Source organism: Lynx canadensis, chromosome D3, assembly GCF_007474595.2.
Source record: "Lynx canadensis isolate LIC74 chromosome D3, mLynCan4.pri.v2, whole genome shotgun sequence".
NCBI classification, from domain to species: domain Eukaryota; kingdom Metazoa; phylum Chordata; class Mammalia; order Carnivora; family Felidae; genus Lynx; species Lynx canadensis.
In genome coordinates, this window is record NC_044314.2 from 7,159,483 (window position 1) to 7,177,531 (window position 18,049).

Here is an 18,049-nt window from a genome sequence, read left to right on the forward strand (position 1 = left end):
CTAACAAGAAATCAAAAACCAACAATATATATCTAAAAAATAAAGAGGAAGGAATCCAAACGTAACACTAAAAAAGGCCAAAACCATGAAAGAAGAGAGTAAGAGAAGAAAGGAACTATAATAAAAAAATAAATAAAACATGTAACAAAATGGTGTAAGTACACACTTATCAATAATTACTATAAATAGAAATGGACTAAATGCTCCAATCAAATGACAAAGGATGATGGAATGGATTAAAAAAAACAAGACCCAGGGGCACCTAAGGTGGCTCAGTTGGTTAAGCATACAACTCTTGATTTTGGCTCAGGTCATGATCTCATGATCCTGAGATCAAGGCCATGTTGGGTGTGGATCCTGCTTAAGATTCTATCTCTCTCTCTCTTTCCTCTCCCCCACTCACATGCTCTCTTTCTCTAACAAACAAAATAACAAGACCCATTTATATACTGCATATAAGAGACTCATTTCAGACCTACAGACACATACAGTGAAAGGGTGGAAAGACATTTATCACACAAATGGAAGTGGGAAAAAAAAAAAAAAAGCCAGGGTAGCAATGCTTATGGCAGACAAAATGGACTTTAAAACAGGAAATATAACAAGAGACAAAACAGGACACTATATAATCATATGAGAAAAATCCAGCAAGAAGATGTAACAATTATAAATATTTATGCACCCAACATTGGAAAACTCAAATAATTCAGGCAACTATTAATAGACATAAAGGAAGAAATTGATAGTAATATGGTAATAGTAGCAGACTTAAATGCCCCCACTTAAATTAATGGATAGGTCATCCAAACAGAAAATCAACAAGGAAACAGTGATTTTGAATGATACATTGGACCAGATGGCTCTAACGGATATATTTAGAACACTCCATCCTAAAACAACAGAATACACATTTTTTTCTATGCCCTTGAAATATTATCCAGAATAGAACACACATTAAGCTACAACATAAGTCTTGAATTTAAAAAGACCAAAGTCATACCATACATCTTTCAGACTACAATATGAAACTAGCAACTGACCACAAGAAAAAAATCTGGAAAGACGACAAATAAATGAAGTTAAATAACATGCTACTAAGGGGTGAGTGAGTCAACCAATAAATCAAAGAGAAAATCAAAGAATACCTGGAGACCAACAGAAATGAAACACAAGACTCTAAAATCAATGCAGTGCAGCAAAAGTGGTTCTAAAAGGGAAGTTTACAGCAATTCAGGCCTGCCTCTAGAAGAAGAATCAAACAACCTCATCTTATACCTATCAGAGTTAGAAAAAGAAGAACAAAACCCAAAACCAATGAAAGGAAGGAAATAACAATTAGAGCAGAAATAAATGAAACAGAAACTAAGAAAACAATAGAACAGATCAACAATACCAGTGACTGGTTGTTTGAGAAGTTCAACAAAACTGGTAAACCTTTAGCCACGCTCATTAAAAAAAAGAGGACGAATCAAGCAAAGTCATAAATGAAAGAATAACCAACACCATAGAAAGGATTCTAAGAGAACATTATGAAAAATGATATAAAAACAAACTTGACAACCCAGAAAATGGATAAATGGCTAGAAACATAGAAAATTTGAACAGGTCAATTACCACCATTGAAATTGAATCAGCAATCAAAACAATAAATAGGTTAACCAATAAAGAGGTTAATTCTACCAAACATTTAAAGAAGACTTAATATTCTTCTAAAACTATTCCAAAATACAGAAGAAGGCAGAAAGCTTCCAAATGGATTCTATGAGGCCAGCATTATCCTGACACCAAAACAAGGTAAGAACACTACCCAAAAAAATAAAAAAACAAAGAACTGCAGGCCCAAATCTCTGATGAACATAGATGCAAAAATATGCAAAAAAAAATATTAGCAAATTGAGTAATACATTTAAAAAATCCTTCACCACAATCAAGTGTTCCTGACATGCATCGGTGGTTCAATATTTGCAAATCAACCAGTGTGACACATCACGTCAATAAGAGCATAAAAACCACATCATCATTTCAACAGATGCAGGAAAAGCATTTGACAAAATACAACCTCCATTCATGATAAAAACCCTCAACACAGTAGGTTTAGAGGGAACATACCTCAACAAGATAAAGGTCATACATGAAAAACTCACAGCTAACATCATATTCAGTGGTGAAAAACTGAGAGCTTTCCCCTAAGATCAAAAACAAGACAAAGATGTCCACTCTCACCACTTTTATTCAACAGAGTACCAGAATTCCAAGTCACAGCAATTATATCAGAAAAAGGAATAAAAGGCATCCAAATTCGTTGGGAAGAAGTAAAACTTTCCCTATTTGTAGATGCCATGATACTATAAATAAAAAACCCTAAAAACTCCACCAAAAACTACTAGAACTGGTAAGTTCAGTAAGGTCACAGGATACAAAAATCAATATACAGAAATCTGTTGCATGTCTATGCACTCATAATGAAGGAGCAGAAAGAGAAATTAAGAAAACAGCTCCATTTACAATTATATCAAATATAATAAAATATCTCAAAACAAACTTTACCAAGGAGGTGAAAGACTTGTACTTTGCAAACTATAAAATATTGATGAAAGAAGTTGAACAAATGGAAATATCTTCCATGCTCATGGACTAGACGAGCCAGTATTGCTAAAATGTCCACACTATCTAAAGCAATATACAGATTTAATGCAATCCCTATTAAAATACCAACAGCATCCGTCACAGTAGAACAATCTTAAAATCTGTATGAAACCACAAAAGACCCCAAATAGCCCAAAAAATCTTGAAAAATGAAACTGGAGCTACTACAATTCCAGAATTCAAACTAGATTACAAAGTTATCGTGATCCAAACAGTATGGTACTGGCACAATAATAAACAGATCATTATAACAAAACAGAAAATCCAGAAATGAACCCACAATTATATGGCCAATTCATCTTTGACAAAAGAGGAAAGAACATACCTTGGGAAAACTGGAAATCTAGAAAGAAAAGAATTAAACTGGACTACTTTCTTACACTATTCACAAAAATAAATCCCAAATGGATTAAGGATTTAATTGTGAGACCTGAAACCGTAACAATCCTAGGAGAACACAGGCAGTAATTTCTTTGACATTAGCTGTACCAACATTTTTTCTAGGTATGTTTCCTGAATCAAAGGAAACAAAGGAAAAATAAACTATTGGGACTATATTAAAATAAAAATCTTCTGGGGCGCCTGGGCGGCGCAGTCGGTTAAGCGTCCGACTTCAGCCAGGTCACGATCTCGCGGTCTGGGAGTTCGAGCCCCGCGTCGGGCTCTGGGCTGATGGCTCAGAGCCTGGAGCCTGTTTCCGATTCTGTGTCTCCCTCTCTCTCTGCTCCTCCCCCGTTCATGCTCTGTCTCTCTCTGTCCCAAAAATAAATAAACGTTGAAAAAAAAAATTAAAAAAAAAATAAATAAAATAAAAATCTTCTGCCTAGCAAAGGAAACAATCAACAATGGAAAACAACCTACAGAATGGGAGGAGATATTTGCAAATGACATATCCAATAAATAGTTAATATCCAAAATATATAAGAACTTATGTAACTCAACACTGGAAATAATAATTCATAAAAAAAAAAAAAAAAGGCAGGAGCCACGAACAGACATTTGTCCCAAGACACATAGATAGTTGACACATAAAAAGATACTCAATATCACTCCTCATCAGGGAAATGCAAATCAAAACTACAATGAGATATCACCTCAAACCTATCAGAATGGCTAAAATCAAAAACACAAGAAATAAGCATTGATGAGGATGTGGAGAACAAGGGTCCCTCATGCAGTGTTGGTGGGAATGCAGACCGGTTCAGTCACTGTGTAAAACAGGATGGAAATTACTCCAAAAATTAAAAATAGTCACCATATAATCCAGTAATTCCACTATTTACCCCAAAAATACAAAAACACTAATTTGAAAATATATACACACCCCATGTTTATTGCAGCATTATTTACAATAGCTAAATTATGGAAGCAGCCCAAGTATCCATCAATAGATGGATAAAGAGGAGGTAATACACACACACACACACACACACGCACATGCACACAAATAAAATATTAGCCATAAAAAGAATGAAATCTCGCATTTGCATTGACATGGATAGATCTGGAGGGTATAATACCAAGCAAAATAAGTCAGAGAAAGAAAAATATAATTTCACTCATATGTGGAATTTAAGAAACCAAGTGAACAAATAAGAGACAAAACAAAAAACAGATTCTTATTTATAGAGAACTGATGATTATCACAGGGAAAGAGGGTGGGGAATGGGTAAAATAGGCGATGGGGATTAAGATTACACTAATCATTACGAGCACTGAGTAATGAAAAAAACTGTTGAATCACTATACTCCACAACTTAAACTAATGTAAAACTTGAAAGAAAGGTCAATTTTACACTTGGCCAACCTGACTACCCTTCGAAGCCTTCTTCAACTATCTTATTCTGAAGTCTTATTAATTTTGACTTCATCTTTGTCAAAATTTGCTTTTTTTCCTATTAATGTTACTATTCACAAACTTCTTGAATCTGCTCCTTGGCCATCTAGCCTCAGCAAAGACAATAGACAAACTCTCTAAAGAAGCACAATCATGCTTAGTTACCCTTGTATCAGACAGAAGGAATACCAGGGACCATCCAATCTACTTCCAAAGCCATTATCCCCTCTATATTGTTGGCCAATCATTATTTATTTTCTGGTCTCCTACTTACTACTCCATAAGGTACTGACATGAGAGGAGGTAAACTTACTTATTATAAGCCAAAGTATAGCTTTCTTCAACTTTTTCCATTAGCTTTTAAGCTTAACCACAAACAAAAAATAAGGAACTATTTTACAGTAGAAGACTAATCCTATCCTTTACTTTCACTTTCAAACTTCCTTAAATACTCTGTCATATATCATTTATCCTAAAATTTCCCCAGACGTACCACCAACCTTTTCAGTCCCCACTAAATGTCCTCTTCATTTTCAAATACCTCTTTTTAAAATACTCAGGTATTTTATGGTCTTCTGAGGGAGGAGGACGGCAAACCTTACCAAATACCATTTAAGATACAAAAGAAATTCCATTTATATACTTTACATGCATAATTTATTTCTAGTAAGAAATTTAGATTTCATGAGTATAATAAAATCTATGTACAATTATTTTAAATATTTCAGACACCAGAGTTGAGGGCATGTTTACAGATGTCAACTACTAAATATTGCTATTCCCCTTTGCAATGAACAATTACATGATCAGTAAACTAAGTCGGTATTTCTGACAAGTACTAAGCACAAGCGATAGCAAATGTAATATTTTTACACATGTCAAAAAACCTTAACTGTAAACTCATAATCAAAACCCAAAAATATCTTAAAGAAAGAAGGAATACAAAAGAATAGTCTAAAGGAGCAGGATCAAGACAGCAGAGCAGGAAGATCCTGAGTTCACCTTTTCCCACAGACACAAAACCGCAATGACCCACAAAACTATTTCTGAGAATAAAGACTAACAGGACAGACTTGACACAACCAAGGATATAAAGCAAATAAACACATTGAGATGGGTAATAAAGGGCAGAGATGCAATCTAGTTAGGGCCCACACCCCGAGAACGATGATTCACAAGCCGGAGAGGCATCACCACCGTACAGGCCCTCTCTGAAGAACCTGGGCTCAAAGTACCTCTGGGACTCCCAGTGCAGAGAACCCACACTAGGAAGGTGAGCCCCCACAGCATCTAGCTCTGGAAACCAGCAGGGCTTACTTCCAGGAGAGCCAGAGAGCAGCTGGAAACCAAGACTCCACTTAAATTTTAAAGGGTGCACAGATACCCCCTGTTCCAAGTCCCAGAACAAAGGCAGCAGTTTGAAAAACACCCGGTTTACACATGAAGACAATTTCATTGACTCATTTTACAGCATTTTGCCAGAGGAACAGGGGTCTGCCGGAACATTCACTAGGGATGAAAGCACAGGCAGGACCACTTTTTACTCACTCTCCTTCTACCTAGCTGACCTCGTGCTGGCAGAAGTCAATTCATACACCCTCGGTCTATAGAGCATTCTTCTGAGAACTTACCCCACCCAATCTGCCCCTCCCAAGCAGCTCGCCACCCTGCCAAGCTAGCAAAAGGCACCCGCACTGCCCTCAAGCAGCCCATCACATTGCTACATGTAGTGGATGGCCTAGGCCCACAGGGGCAATTGTTGCCAAGGGGCCAGCCCTATACATTAGAACACCCGACATCGTTTCTGGCAGACCTCACAGCCGGCTTCAATGTAGGACTGCCCCATCCACCAGCATGCCCAGAGCAGTCATGGCTGGGCCTTTTACCCAAGAGACAGGGGAGCCAGGCCCACTGGTTAGTGTATCTGTAGTAATTGTGGCTAGGCCTCACAGCCAGTCATGCCAGAGGACAGCCCTGCACATCAGAGTCCACACCAATCATGGCCCAGCCACAACTGAAGGGTGCACGTACCCATGTGGAGACACTGTTGGAACACCTGGCTTGGGTCACCATCAGGGTTACACTACTGGATCCCCACATGACACTTGTTTTTTTCAATATATGAAATTTATTGTCAAATTGGTTTCCATACAACACCCAGTGCTCACCCCAAAAGGTGCCCTCCTCAATACCCATCACCCACCCCCCTCTCCCTCCCACCCCCCATCAACCCTCAGTTTGTTCTCAGTTTTTAAGAGTCTCTTATGCTTTGGTTCTCTCCCACTTAACCTCTTTTTTTTTTTTTTTTCCCTTCCCCTCCCCCATGGGTTTCTCAGGATCCACATAAGAGTGAAAACATATGGTATCTGTCTTTCTCTGCATGGCTTATTTCACTTAGCATAACACTCTCCAGTTCCATCCACGTTGCTACAAAAGGCCAGATTTCATTCTTTCTCATTGCCCTGTAGTACTCCATTGTGTATATAAACCACAATTTCTTTATCCATTCATCAGTTGATGGACATTTAGGCTCTTTCCATAATTTGGTTATTGTTGAAAGTGCTGCTATAAACATTGGGGTACAAGTGCCCCTATGCATCAGTACTCCTCTATCCCTTGGGTAAATTCCTAGCAGTGCTACTGCTGGGTCATAGGGTAGGTCTATTTTAATTTTTTGAGGAACCTCCACACTGTTTTCCAGAGTGGCTGCACCAATTTGCATTCCCACCAATAGTGCAAGAGGGTTCCCGTTTCTGCACATCCTCTCCAGCATCTATAATCTCCTGATTTGTTCATTTTGGCCACTCTGACTGGCATGAGGTGATATCTGAGTGTGGTTATGATTTGTATTTCCCTGATGAGGAGCGACGTTGAGCATCTTTTCACGTGTCTGTTGGCCATCCGGATGTCTTCTTTAGAGAAGTGTCTATTCATGTTTTCTGCCCATTTCTTCACTGGATTGTTTTTCAGGTATGGAGTTTGGTGAGCTCTTTATAGATTTTGGATACTAGCCCTTTGTCCGATCTGTCATTTGCAAATATCTTTTCCCATTCCGTTGGTTGCCTTTTAGTTTTGTTGATTGTTTCCTTTGCTGTGCAGAAGCTTTTTATCTTCATGAGATCCCAATAGTTCATTTTTGCTTTTAATTCCCTTGGCTTTGGGGATATGTCAAGTAAGAAATTGCTACGGCTGAGGTCAGAGAGGTCTTTTCTTGCTTTCTCCTTTAGGGTTTTGATGGTTTTCTGTCTCACATTCAGGTCCTTTATCCATTTTGAGTTTATTTTTGTGAATGGTGTGAGAAAGTGGCCCACATGACACTTTCTAAATAAAGTCACTCCCATAAACATAAATGGCATACTAATACATAAAGAGTCAGAAAAAAACGAGACAAAGAACAAAAGCTCAGAAGTTGCAACCAATAGCACTGAAACACAAAGGAGAAGAGACTACTAAGAACAACTATATGCCAACAAGTGGGATAATCTAAAAGAAATGGATAAGCATACAATCTTCCAAAGACTGATTCAAGAGACAGAAAACCTGAATAGGCCAATTACTAGTAATGACACTGCATCAGTAATCCAAAAACCCCCAACAAACATAAGTCCATGACTAGACCACTTCACAGGTATATTCTACCAAACATTTAAGGAAGAGCTAATATATATCCTTCTCAAATTACCAGCCAATATTACAGATGAATACAGATACAAAAATCTTCAACATTAGATTAAAATAAAAAATACAGTAAAAGGATCATATACCATGATCAAGCAGTATTTATTGTAGGGATGCAAGGATAGTTCAAGATCTGCAAATGAATAAATATGATACACTACATTAACAATAATAAACTTACGATCATCTCAGTAAGACATAGAAAAAACATTTGAAAGAATTCATCCATTTAAGATAAAAACTCTCACCAAAGTGGGTACGAGGAAATGTACCTCAATATAATAAAGGTCATAAATAACAAATCCACAGTTAACATTATACTCAATTATGAAAACCTAAAAGTTTTTCTTCTGAAATCACAGAAAAGACAGAATGCCCACTCTTGCCACTTTTATCTAGTGTGGTATTGGAAATCGTAGCCACAGCAACTGGACAAGAAGAAAAGAGGACATCTAAAAAGTCAAGTGGGCATAATTTGCAGATGACAGGATACTATAAAAAATTCTACAGACTCCACCAAAAAACTACTAAAACTAATAAACTACTTCAGTGAAGTTTCAGGATACAAAATTAATATACATAAATCTGTTGTATTTGAAGATGACTCAAATAAATGGAAAGATATATACCAAAATTATAGAAGAAAATTATTCACGTGTTCATACTACCCAAAGCAATCCACAGATTCCACGCAATCCCTATTAAAATTACCAATAGCATTTTCATACAGAACTAGAACAAAGAATCCTAATATACATATGGAACCACAAGAACTCCTAATAGCCAAATCAATTATTGTGAAAGAAGAACAAAGCTGAACATATCACACTCTCTGATAGTCAACTATACTACAGAGCTATAGTGACGAAAATATGGAAATGACACAAAAATAGACATAGAGATTAATGGAACAGAGAAGAGAGTCCAGAAATAAACCCACCCATATAATCAATTTTCAACAAAGGAAGCAAAAATATACAATGAAGGAAGAAGGTCTTCAATCACTGGTGTTGGGAAAGGTGGTAATATATGCCAAAGAATGAAATTGGACCACTGTCTTATATCCTACACAAAAAGAACCTCAAAATGGATTAAAGACATAAATTTAAGACCAGTAATCATAAAACTCCTTGAACATAAACAGCAAGCTCCTTGACATCAGTCCAAACAACATATATATATGTATGTGTATGTATATATATACACATACATATATACACATATACATACACATATACATACATGTATACATACATACACATATATAGTTTTTTTTATCAGTTTCCTCAGACAAAGGCAATAAAAACACAAATAAATAAAACTACATCAAAAAAAAAAGCTCTTTAAGAGAAAAGGAAACCAATGAAATGAAAAGGCAGCCTACTTAATGGGAGAAGATATTCGCAAATTATATGGCAAATAACTTGATACCCAAAATAAAAAAAAAACTCTCACATTTCAATATAAAAACAAAAAAGCAATACAATGTAAAAAGTGGGCAGAAGACCTGAATAGACCTTTCTCCAATTAAGACATACAGATGCCCAATAGACACATGAGAAGATGCTCAACATCACTAACAGGGAAATGGAAATCAAAACCACAATAGGAAAAAAAAAAAAAAAGATATCCTCTCACACCTGTCAGAACAGCTATTATCTAAAGGACAAGAAACAATTATTGATGAGGATGCAGAGAAAAGGGAACCCTCAGGCATTGTTGGTAGAAATCCAAAATGGTGCAGCCACTACAGAAAAAGAATGGAGATTCCTCAAAAAGTTAAAAACAGAAATACCATAAAACCCAGCAACTCCATTTCTGCATATTTTTCCAAAGAAAACAAAACCACTCATTTGAAAATATATATGCACTCCTACATTACAGCATAATTTACAATCGCCAAGATATGGAAGCAAGGGAAGTATCCACCAACAGATGAATGGATAATAAAGATGTGGCATGTACGTACACACACACACACAGTGAAATACTATTCAGCCACAACAAAGAATGAAATCTTTTCATTTGTAACAACATGGGTGCACCTAGAAAGTACTATACTAGTAAAAGAAGTGAAAGGAAAACAAATACTGTGTTATTTCACTTACATGTGGAATTTCAAAAACAAAGACAAAATACAAAACAGAAATAGATGCAGATACAGAAAACAATTTAGTGATTGCCCGAGAGGAGGGACGTAAGGGATGGGCAAAATAGGGGAAGGGATTTAAAGGTACAAACTTCCACTTATAAAGTAAGTAAGCCATGGGGACACAATGTGTAGCACCAAGTGCATAATTAACAATATTGTAACAATGTTAGTAAGAGATTATAGCTAGATTTATCCAGATGACTGTTTCCTAACATTCATAAATGTTGAATCACTATATTGTACACCTGAAACTAATGTTGGAAGTCAACTACACTTCAATAAAACAAGGAAAATTAGGCTATAAAATTATCAATATTATTTATTTCCAGGGAAGGAAAAACAAGCAGCAGCATGTGGTAAACGTTCCTTTGTGGGATTCCTTCCATACATCTAAAAAAAAAAAAAAAAAAAAAAAAAAGGATTTATGGCATAATAGGCTACCTACAGTATCTAGTATCTTTAATAAAGTGGGAAAATTTTTACATAATGCCGAATATATTCAAGGAATTATGAGAGAATAAAAGACATCTAAAACCTTATATCTCTCTACTTTTTTATTTTTCAACTTTTTTTTTTTTTTTTTTTTTTTGGGACAGAGAGAGACAGAGCATGAACGGGGGAGGGGCAGAGAGAGAGGGAGACACAGAATCGGAAACAGGCTCCAGGCTCCGAGCCATCAGCCCAGAGCCTGACGCGGGGCTCGAACTCGCGGACCGCGAGATCGTGACCTGGCTGAAGTCGGACGCTTAACCGACTGCGCCACCCAGGCGCCCCTCTCTCTACTTTTTTAAATATGATTCATCAATAAAAAATATCTAAGTACTCACCAATAGAACATGACTAGACATAAGGTGTGCAGCAGCTTTAGAAATTGCTCTCCACGTTCCCCGGTTCCTTTAGACCAGGACCTATGCGAGGCAGCAAGTCAACTTTAACCATGCACCCTAAGGATGGCAGAACGAGATGGGAGGATTCTGACTCCCTGAATAACTTCATGAGAAGTTATCGATCTGGGCCACCCAGTCCCAGACTGTTATAACCCATCATGTGTTTTTACTGTTATAGCGGGCTAGACTCTCCACTTCCTGATTCAAGCATCCAGAGCTCTGAACTTCCATCAATTATTGTCCAGTTTGCTATTACTGTTGTAGTTAAATGTGGAGCTTTTCAAAACCAATCTTACTATCTTTGGTCCAACACATTTTCTAGATATTTTCTGGCTTTGTATTCCTGGAAATGCAGAAATGCTCTAGCATGTTAAGAAGACTGCTTTTTACTTAATATTTCACAGAAGAATACACCACACTTGATGATGTATGGTGAGTATAAATTTATGGCACATTTTTCAATGCATTCACTGTCAATTCAGCTACACCGCTATTTTGGACTATTTTATGATATCCATTTTTCTCACTGTGACACTTCAGGGGGTCCTAACATACACACATTCACTGGGGAAGTCTAAACACTAAAGAAATACAGGGTTATCAATCAAGCAGCAAACACTTACTGAGTGCCTACTAAAGGCAAGTTCTCTACCAGACAAGAATGATTCAGAGAGGAGCAAAACATGGTCCCTGATACCAAGGAGCCCATGATCTTGTTAGTGCACACACACAATCTGAACCAAATCACTAGAAAGCATATGATAAATGCCACTAAGTTCTGATGAAGAATTGGAGAATGTTTTAAGGTGAAACTGATGCAAAATGTAAAGCTGCCTAAATATACTCTCTTAGCACTGGATACATTTCCAGTTTCTTTTTCAACTCAGTTTGTGACCCTATTCCTGAAACATACACCTAACTCCTCAAATCTAGCATCCAGTACTCCATTCCTCAGATCATGGATTGCCACCCACAGAGGTTAAAAGCAGCAAAGTCTTGCTATGGACCTTTTCTCTTCTCCTTCTGCCACTCGTCCTCCCTATACAGATTTGAACTCCAGTAGGACTGTGATGTAGACAAACATATGTTTCTAGGAAATCCAGACATATAAGGGGGTGTGGAGGAATGATAGCCTAGAATGTGTTCACAACTCGGTATTGCTACTAGAATCTTCTAAGTTTTTTTTTTTTTCTCACCACAAAGAATTGCAAATACATTTTTTAGAGTTCACTTACATTATATGAAACTGGATTAGCATTTGCAGTAAGAGCACCATGTGAGATTTGGGTTATAGAAAGATGGAGCCATTAATCTCTAGAGGAAGTTGCAGCCAGAGGTGCAGATGGACAGGAGATGCCCCAATGGGTTCCTGGAGAACCCTCAAGTGCAGAGTGAGATAGCTGGTGGTAGTTTGCCAGAAAGTCTTTAGAAATGCCATCATTTCCAAGGAAACAATCGAGAACCATGGACTCCAGAGCTCCAGCTCTTGCTACATTCATGTAAGCCCCTATTCCCTCCCTTATTAAGTGTTTTATGCCTGGAACACATACAGTGGCTAGTGTTTTTCTGGCTGAACCCTGACGGCCACAAATGAGAAACCTCAGTAAGTAAGGAGATAACAGGAGGGAAATGTTTGCACTTGTAGGCATTCATCATGCCCCCCCCAACACACATACATCCCACCCTGAATAATGTTTGAGGATATGGGAAAGATAAATCAAATTCTAACAGGATGCTGGACATAAGTGCTGGTTTAGTAGAGCCACAAGGAGATGCCTAAGAGGAAGGCCAATCAGGGAAGAGCTCACCTGAAAGGCCATGAGGCAGCAGCAGATCTGAGAAGGGGCTGGGGGGGGGGGGGGAGGAGACAAGAGGAAAACAGGAAAGTTGGTTCAGCTAAGGAAATCAGATTCCTTTAGAGAAATCAGAGTGAAAATAGGTTCAATTTGAAAATCATTATATATAAGAAATCCACTATATATAAGAAATTATATGTAGAAATTCATTATACATAAGAAATTATATTTTATCCCTATCCTAAAAAGCCTTGGCATAGTTCATGAATGCCACAGATGTCACCATCTGAAGGTCCCATTTTAAGTCGCCTTCCTCCTTCCTTACCTGTATACATAATTTTTAAAATTTTGAAACATCCACCTTATCCACTACAGTGAGTTGACCTTTAGAAAGCTCCCGTGAAGGTGAAAGGAAGCCAGACTATAGTAATATCACCTGCTAAAATGCAGCATAATCAATGATCTCCAAATATATCTGAAGGGTAACAGTTCCCTGCCAAAGGCTAGTGTGCTAAAATACACATGCTGTATATGTTTTTAAGGAACTCTTCAGATTTGTTTTGAATATCAAAATTATCTTTACCTGAAAAAGGAAACATAGCGGAATGAAAATAATTGCAAATCATTTATCTGATAGGAAGTTAGCAGGTAAAATATGTAAAGAGCTCCAACTCAAAAAAATCAAATAATCAGATTTTAAAACGGGCAAAGCATTTAGACATTTCTCTAAAAGTTACAAATAGCCAACAAGCATATGAAAAGATACTCCATATCACTCATCATCAGAGCACTGCAAATTAAAATCACAATGAGATATCACCTCACACCCACTAGGATGGTTTCCATCAAAAATAAGTACCAAGTGTTAATGATGTGTTGAACCTGGAACCTCTGTGCACTATTAGCAGAATTATAAACCAGTACAACCCACGAGGAGAAATAGTATTTAAGTATTCTTTAAAATAGAACTATCATGGGGTGCCTGGTGGCTCAGCAGGTTAAGTGTCCAACTCCAGCTCAGGTCATGATCTCATGGTCCGTGAGTTCGAGCCCCACGTCGGGCTCTGTGCTGTCAGTTCAGAGCCTGGAGCCGGTTTCAGATTCTGTGTCTCCCTCGCTCTCTGCCCCTCCCCCACTCATACTCTATCAAAAAATGGATAAACGTTAAAAAAAAAATTTAAACAGAACTATCATATGATCCAACAATCCTACTTCCGGGTAATTCTGAAGAACTCAAATCAAGGTCTCAAAGAAGTATTTGTACATTCACATAAGCACTATTTATATGTGGTACCCTACATATAATGGAAAATTATTCAGCCTTAAAAACGAAGGAAATCCAATCAGATTCTATAATGTGTATGAACTTTGAGGACATTATTCTGTATGAAATAAGCAAGTGGCTAGAAGACAAATATCCTATGATTCCACTTACACAGGATATCTAGAATAGATCTTTTCTCAGACAAAAGATAGAAGAAACTTTGGAGAAAAAGAAGAAAATACTGGAGAGTGAGAAATAAATAATACACTGAGTTTGGGTACCTGGGATATAGATTCCTGTGGGGTATGGAGACAAAGACTTGCACAAAGCAGATGAATATATGGCTCTGGACCTGAAGGCAAGATTGGAACTGGGGATACAGATGTGAGATCCAGACACATAAGCGATAATAATGGATAACATTCTTTAGGGAATAGAGGTAAAACAAGATGGAAAAAGTACACAGAAATACATATCCCAAGAATGCAACAATTTAAAGAAAAGCATCTAGAAAAAAAGACTGTAATAATATATAAACAAAATAATGTAGCGTTGCCATTATAAAAAATATATCAATAAGTAAAAGCATAATTTTGTAGCACTAACCTGAATCTCCTCTAAGTTTATTTCACCTCAGAATGTTAAGTATATGTATAGAGATGTATAGTATAGAAATGATGTGCTAAACAATCCAGACATGTTCATATTTCATATCACTTTGATGATCTTTAGAATATTGCCTGTCTCCTATATTCATATCCATTTACACTTGAACAGACTCTTCCCTAAAACTTAGTTATCATCATCCATCCTTCCCGCCTGAGGAACAGTTTCTCCAGGCTCCAACGTCACCTTGATGATGCTCTTTCCACAGTCCCCCTCTCATCTATTGACTAGCTACCCTGAAAACAAAGACTAAAGCACTAAAACTAAGGCATTCTTATACGATGATGATTTGAATTCATATGTATCTTTTGTTGTTCTGTTGTTTGTTTAACAAGAGCTTTCCCTCTCTTGACCAAAAGCAATAATTGATGTCGTATTGGAAATTACCATGATGCTGTGTTAGCCTCCCAGTATGCTAACCGGCAAGCGATTCCAGATGTCCCACAACAAAGATGTACTGATCACATTAAAATGCTTAAATCACACACAGTGAGGAGGAAAAATACAGGCCAAGTTAACACACTTTGCATGGAGAATGGGGTGGTAAAAGACACACCAGTGAAATCCCAGTTTTCAGGTACACTCGCTCTACACTCTTCCCCCAGCTGTCTCTAGTAATCATGTGGTTCCCAAGACCAAAGAGGAAACGTAAACAAGGGTGCTTTGTAGACCAAAAATCCTGGAACCAACACACAGGTGACTCTATTGCAGTGTGTGGCATCAAGGATGTCACAGCTGTAGCCTGAAGACGAGGTAGGAATTGCACAAAATTTTCTTAAACAAAAGACAGGTGAAGCCAGCACAGAATCTTAGTGCTTGTTACCAAAGGATGGTCAATTTAAGATCTCATGAATCCTCGGGTGCATCACGTATAATTGTCTACCTTGAATACTGGCTACCTGTGAGTCCTTCCACCTCTCATCTGCATTCAGCATAGAGGCTTTTATTTGATCTCTTCCTAACTTGTCTCATAGGTCATTAACTTATCAACTTAACTCATAAATTTTGTTTACATCTCACATACTACTTACAAATTCAGTGTATAGATTTAATACAGCTTAAGAATTTAAACTATATTCACAATTGATTCATCATCCATGCTTAACATAAATAATGATTTTTCTAGTAGTTTCATTCATACCACCTATTTCTTCTTCATTTGTAGGATGATTGTGGATTCTTAATTAACGAAGCAAAACACACTCAACTGAACGCTGGTAAAATTCTCAGGCATGTGACAGACCATTGGAAGAGATACTTTGATTTTAAACAACGAAAACTTTAGCTGTCCATCAAGTACCCCAAACATTCTGATTCAATGTCTCTCGACACTATTCCTTGAAAGCGTAATGCTGAAAATACTCCAGGCTGATGTTAACTAGTTACTCCGAATTTCTGATGTAAAGAATCAGTAGAAATGAAGAATGAGATTTTTTTCTATTTGCTAAAATAATTCAACTACCTTTTCCATTGCTGTAGTTAGAATAAGTTTCTTACACAGAATTTGAAGAAGATATTTCTAGAAATTCTTATTTATAATCAACACCCATTGCAGTTATGGTAAGAATCTATTTAGTGACATTAGTTTCCTTTGTGAATAGCCAGGTTTGTTAAAAATACATTGCTTAAAATTCTTAAAATGCCAAGTATTTATTATTTATTTAATGTAAGAGAGGCTACCCAAAGAGCAATAGTTTTACTTTTTCCAGAGTCATAGGGTGTCCTCTCATTAGAGGAAGGAATGTGGTGAAATATAAGCAGTCCATAATACTCATACTGCTATCATTCACTGCCCGGTTTTGTGCCAATCAGTGAACATCTCAAGATAACAAATTTAAAAGACTACATCGTTATATACCCAAAATATATTTAGGGGATCAAGTCGTTTTTTTGTTTTTTTGTTTTTTTTTTAATATTACTTTACTGATTCCAAATAAAGTAATGATTTTCACGGACGTTTTTCAACAAGTATTTCATCAAATTGAAAGTACACTGAAGATCCTGCTATTAAAACCACTAGAATAAGGAAGAGGAGAAAAACTTTTTGAAACTGGTTTTGGAAATATTTCTTTTTTCCTGTATGATAGCAAAAGCACAGGCAACAAAAACAAAACTAGACAAGTGTGATTTCACGAAACTAAAGAGCTTCTGCAAAGCAGACTATTCACAAAATGAAAAAGGCAGCCTGTGGAAAAGAAGATATTTGCAAACCACGTGCCTGATAAGGGGTTAATACCTAAAATACAGAAGGAACTCATATAGCGCAAAAGCAAAAAGCAACTCAATTTTTAAAAGACAGGACTTGAATAGGTATTCCTCAGATGACACAAAAATGGCCAACAGACACACGTTAAAAAAAAAAAAAAAAAGAAACAATCAGGAAAATCAAAAGCACAATGAGGTTATCACCTCATACCTGGCAGGATGGCTAGTATCAAAAAGACAAAAGATAACAAGTATTGGAATAGGCGTGGAAAAAAACGGAAACATGTGCTCTGTTGGTGGGCACATAGGTTGGTACAGCCACTGTGAAAAGACAGTATGGAGGTTCCTCAGATATTAAAAAAGAGCATTACCTTCTGTTCCAACAATCCCACTTCTGAATACACCCAAATAAAATGAAATCAGTATCTCAAAGAGATGTCTGCACTCCCAGACTCATTGCTGCATCATTCACAATAGCCCATCAACAGAAGCAACTTATGATTCTATCAACAAATGAAAAAAGAGAATGTGGTGTCTATAGCTAGATTAGTAAACGTACACACACTACCTATGCACACACAACGGGATATTATTCAGCCATGAGGATACTCTATTTGCAACAAAGCGCATGAACCTAAGGGACACTATGCTAAGTGAAGCAAGCTTGACCCAGAAAGACAAATACTTCATTATTTTACTTATACCTAGAATCCAAAATAGGCAGACTCCTAGGAGCAGACTATGCAATGGTGGTTTCCAGGGGCTTGGGGTGGGGGCAAGGAGGACATATTGGTTAAAGAGTACAAAGTTTCAGTTATGGCAGATAAAGTTTGGGGGTATAGTGTACAGCTTAGTGCCTTTAGTTAATGATACTTTACTGTGTATTTAAAATGTGCAGAGAACAAGCTGTTCTCACCA